Here is a 5,850-nt window from a genome sequence, read left to right as displayed (position 1 = left end):
CTATTAGCCTTTGCCCTGCTTCATTCCATATTCCAAGGCCAAATTTGCCTGTTACTCCAGGTGTTTCTTGACTTCCTACTTTTGCATTCCAGTCCCTTTAATGAAAAGGACATCTTTTTTGGGTGTTAGTTCTAAAAGGTCTTGTAGGTCTTCATAGAACCGTTCAACTTCAGCTTCTTCAGCGTTACTGGTTGGGGCATAGACTTGGATTACTGTGATATTGAATGGTTTGCCTTGGAAACGAACAGAGATCATTCTGTTGTTTTTGAGATTGCATCCAAGTACTGCATTTCAAACTCTTTTGTTGACCATGATGGCTACTCCATTTCTTCTGAGGGATTCCTGCCCGCAGTAGTAGATATAATGGTCATCTGAGTTAAATTCACCTGGGAACTCTCAAAAGCATCAGTTCTTCAGCGCTCAGTCTCCTTTATGGTCCAACTTTCACATTGGTACAGGACTTCTGGAAAAACCAAAGCTTTGACTATATTTTGCTTAATTTTTCGACTGTGTATGAGGCAGATAAACTGGCATCCCATTTAGAGATGAGGTAACTGTTTTGCCTAGGTACACACTGAAAAAGTTAAAGAGCCAATATTCAAACCTGTGTGTGTGTGTAACTCCAAAACCCATGATCTTAACCTCTCTGAGACAGGAGGTAGATGCCTGCCCCACCCCACCCCAGCCCCGCTCCCACTCCCAACCAGCCCCAGGATAAAGCAATTGGAGATTCATTCCATAAGGACCGAAAGTCCAAGACAAGCATAGTGGAACAATTAAGGCAGGAGGCTGGGTCCTACCCAATACATACTTCTTATTTTCACAGTCAAGAGAACTCCCTGACCACTTATGTGCAAAAAAGTTTCCTTGAAGGTCAAAGAGGAGTTATGTCAAGGGATGTTCTCTACCCATATGCCTTTTCTGTAAAGTCCATCTTGGCTAAGAGATGCATGGGCACACAGGGGAGGATCCTGAGATACATGAAATATGGATTGTGAATCAGACGAATCAAAATCACTGGCCAAAGGAAACCAGGGAGAAATGCCCCTTAAAAGTAATTCAAACTTCCACAAAGGTGTGATCAGTGTCTCTCTCTCTCTCTCACCCTCTCACCCTGAGTCTCAGTCAGTTCAGTCACTCAGTTATGTCCAACTCTTTGCGACCCCATGGACTGCAGCATGCCAGGCTTCCCTGTCCCTCACCAACTCCTGGAGCTTGCTCAAACTCTTGTCTATCGAATCAGTGATGCCTTCCAACCATCTCATCATCCTCTGTCATCCCCTTCTCCTGCCTTCAGTCTTTCCCAGCATCATCTCCAGTATTAACCTACATCATCTTGTATATCTAAATACAAGAGTATAAAATTGTGCTGGTCATCCCTAAAGATATGTTAGGAGAACACAAGTTTGCATGCCCAATGCACAGTGAGGCCAAACAACTCAAAACGTGGGAATTTAGAGCAGGGAAAGGTTTACTGCGGGGACAAGCATGGAGAACAGGTAGATGGTGCTCAAAAACCCCAAACTCCCTGATGGTCTGGGCGAGTTTTTTATGACAAAATTTGGGGTGAGGGCTGCAGGGTGTGTGACTCCCTTCTGATTGGTTGGTGGTGAGGTAACAGGGTGGTGCTCCAAGAATCTTATGCCCAGCCTGAAGTTGGGGAGATGGGCGGGCAGGGGAGGGACTTAGTTCCTGCCAGAGAACTCAAAGATTCTGTATGCATAGTCCTTGAGGAGGAACCAGGACCTTACCCCAAAACTGCACTATTGTTTCTAGACTGCTTTTATCTTGTTTCCACAGTCCCTCCCTTCCCTGATTAGCAAATGTTTGAATCCACCCTTTGGAATTCAGGGAGGGTCAAGGAGGCTAAATGAAGCCTAGTTCCTACAAAGGCTTGTGTGCCCAGGATGGCCCCACAGATTCCTGTTTGGTCTCAATATTACAGAAAAATTTTATCCTTTTTGTCAGGGGAAACATTGACTGAAACCACCCACCCTGGCCAGGCACTGTAGTAACCATTTGAGTGAGTATTTTATGACAGGAGGTCCTGTTAAGGACCAGGGAACTAACAAGCCCCCACCAACTGGAAGAATTCAGAAAAGGTCAAAAGCAGACACCACGTGTCCTACCACCTCCCAGAATCCTTCTTGCTGGCATCCATCTTGGCTGAATAATGCCAGCACATCCAGAAAGGACTCTAAGACAGAATTAGTGGCCAAAGACAAACCGGAAAGTAATCCCATCACCATAAAACCTGAGACTTGGCAGAGCAGTTCTTCTGGGTTCGCATCCCCTGCTCCCCACCTGGGCACCCATTCCCAATAAAGTCTCTTACTTCATAAGCACATGGGTCTCTTCAGACAATTCATTTCTGAGTGTTAGACAAGATCCCCCTTTCCAGCCCTAGAAGTCCCCCTTCCTGTAATATTTTTGTGTAAAAGAGAATACTACTGGGGCTTCCTAGGTGGTTCAGTGGTAAAGAATCCGCCTGTAATGCAGGAGACCCGTGTTCAATCCCTGGGTCAGGAAGAGCCCCTGGAGAAGGAAATGGCAACCCACTCCAGAATTTTTGCTTGGGAAATCCCATGGACAGAGGAGCCTGGTGGGCAGCAGTCCAAGGGGTTGCAGTAGAACCAGTCAGTTGACTTAGCAACTAAACAACAAACACAGATAGAAGGTCAAGCTCAAAAGCTATTAAAAAGTCACTTAACTTGACAGTAAAGTATTAATAACCATCTTCACACCTAACATCTATTAAGCATTTAGCATGGAGAAGGCAGTGGCACCCCACTCCAGCACTCTTGGCTGGAGAAGCCCATGGATGGAGGAGCCTGGTAGGCTGCAGTCCATGGGGTCGCTCGCTAAGACTCGGACACGACTGAGCGACTTCACTTTCCCTTTTCACTTTCATGCATTGGAGAAGGAAATGGCAACCCACTCCAGTGTTCTTGCCCGGAGAATCCCAGGGACGGCGGAGCCTGGTGGGCTGCCGTTTATGGGGTCCCACAGAGTCGGACAGGACTGAAGTGACTCAGCAATAGCAGACACTGAATCTCACAACCCCCTTACAAAGAGTTACTTCATTACCTGCTAGTAACAGCAGAGGAACCTTAGGCACCCAGGTGCGCAGGCGCAACGCTTGCTGCCCCCTCCTCTGATTGGCTGGTAGGACCGGCTTCCATGCATCAGCCAATGAGGCTCTGGCTGTGAGCGGCAGTTGGCAGGGGTAACCGCCATGCTTAGCGGCGATGGCCGGGGCTGCTGGCCGGGTACGCGGCCGCGCCTTAGGGCGCTTTCGGCTCGCTCTGCCTGTGCGCGATGTGAGTATCTCTGAGCGTAGGTGTGAGAGCCTCTTTCCCATATTTAGGTGTCTTCTTCTCCCGACCCCCCACGGGGGCGGGGAACAGGAATAATAACAGCCGGTATTTAATCAAACGTTCGCCACAGACCAGGCACTGGGCAGAACGCTCTTAACCTTGTGATGTTGAATCCTCGAACCGTGATATGGGTGTTTACCATGATTTCAGAGGAGGCAGGATGCAGGCGATTGAATTTAAAATCCCTGGATTCCTCGCTCCATCTCCTACTTTGGAAACTAGTTGCCTTCTTAGCAGGAGTCTCACACTGTGCAGGTGTTGAAGGTGGGCATAGGAAAGTCTAGATTCCTGAGGCTTGCTAAGTTTGTTTTTAAGAAAAATCTATACACACTAAAAGCATTTATGGGGAAGATAAGCACTAAAATTCAGGAGATTGTCTCTTGGGATGGCAATGCAGGGGATTCATTTGAATCTTAACTGTTGTCTGTTACAGAATTCCCTTTCCTGTTTGTCTGAAATACAATTTTAAAAGGAAAACACGCACATGAAAAATAACTTTCAGAGGATGCCAGCCCAGACTTTAGAGCCTCAGTAGAAGCAGCCACTGATACCACTTTTGTGTGTGTATTATACATTTTCTATAGTATGTACAAGCATATTTGTGTTTGTTTGCACAAGTGAATTCTATTGTATACAGCCCTGCACCTTTGATGATTTACCTTTAAACTCATTAAACTTAAAGGTTCTTTAACCACTTTTACTCCTGTGATCAATATAATTTGGCAAAAGAGTCCCAGGGTTGCTTCTCACATAATGAGATGTAGATCATGGCCTGCCATATGCATATTTACTTTTTTCTTCCTGCACATCCTCATCTGCAGGGTCCAAAAGAATCTTCTCCAAATTAACTGTAAAACGTGTCGGAGAAAAAGAATCCTGGCAAGAAGAGGACAGCAGGAACTGATTTACCCTTTTCGAAACATTTTTACTTACACTTTACAAGTAAAATTCCACATAGAGCCCACTATTATTTGAAATTAATTTGTTGTGGTGCATGTGTGGCAAAGTGGGAGAAGTAGGGATTCATTTCTCAGGTTTCAGAGAAATTGCCCAGCTTCCTTCTAGTGAAGTAACAAGGAAAGAGATCTTGTTTGATCCCAGTTAAACTGTCACACTTAATCCTTATTATCCTTTTTTATTTTACCTCTTCTTAAAGCCCAATATATACATTTTTATTCCTTTTCAAAAATGCTCCCAATCATAGAATGCTTATGTGAGAGAGCTGGGATTCTAGCCCAGACAAAGCTAACTCTAAAAGTCACACCAGAATGGGGTGTTCCTCGAATGAATTCATTTGCTCATTAAGCTGCTCCACGCGGGTCCTTTTTCATCAGCCTCCTACCAACTTCATCGCTGATTCTTGTCATCATTCCAGAACTGTTTTCGTTCCACAAACCTACTTGCTCTTTGTCTCTGATATTTTACCTGGAACACATTTCCCCAGCATCCTCGTTGAGTATTCTTCAAGGTTCAGTTCAGTTCAGTCACTCAGTCCGACTCTTTGAGACCCCATGAATCGCAGCATGCCAGGCCTCCCTGTCCATCACCAACTCCCGGAGTTCACTGAGACTCACGTCCATCGAGTCGGTGATGCCATCCAGCCATCTCATCCTCTGTCATCCCCTTCTCCTCCTGCCCCCAATCCCTCCCAGCATCAGAGTCTTTTCCAATTAGTCAACTCTTTGCATGAGGTGGCCAAAGTACTGGAGTTTCAGCTTTAGCATCATTCCTTCCAAAGAAATCCCAGGGCTGATCTCCTTCAGAATGGACTGGTTGGATCTCTTAGCAGTCCAAGGGACTCTCAAGAGTCTTTTCCAACACCACAGTTCAAAAGCATCAATTCTTTGGCGCTCAGCTTTCTTCACAGTCCAACTCTCACATCCATACATGACCACTGGAAAAACCATAGCCTTGACTAGAGGGACCTTTGTTGGCAAAGTAATGTCTCTGCGTTTCAATATGCTATTTAGGTTGGTCAGAACTTTCCTTTCAAGGAGTAAGCGTCTTTTAATTTCATGGCTGCAGTCACCATCTGAAGTGATTTTGGTTAGATTCCTGTAAGTGCTGTTGCCACATAAGTCTGTGGGACAAAATTTTAAGCAAACGGTGTTTGAGACAGCTGATTCCTAATACGTTAGCTAACACCTGGACATTAAAAATTTACCAACCCGAAAAGCGAAGGAAAAAAAAATATGCTTGCTTCAAATTCATTTTGCTCACTCTCCGTAATGGTTTTGTGTACTGGTACATTCAATGTATATGAGCATCTTCTATGTCACTGTGCTGGGGGAAAATGTGGTTTTGCTCTTCGGTTGGAGAGCCAGTTGACAGGAGCTTAGGCATTTTAAGATACTACCTTAGTCTACGGTTCTGGACGTTGGATAAGAAACTTAAGATCAATAAAGAGGTGGAGGTTTAAAGGCGACAAAAACCGCAGCCCAAAGAGGGCGAGGGTTCGGCGGGGCGGGGGGGG

This window comes from Bison bison, unplaced genomic scaffold, assembly GCF_000754665.1.
Source record: "Bison bison bison isolate TAMUID 2011002044 unplaced genomic scaffold, Bison_UMD1.0 scf7180017864295, whole genome shotgun sequence".
Classification (NCBI taxonomy): Eukaryota; Metazoa; Chordata; class Mammalia; order Artiodactyla; family Bovidae; genus Bison; species Bison bison.
Note: the sequence above shows the minus strand (reverse complement) of the source record.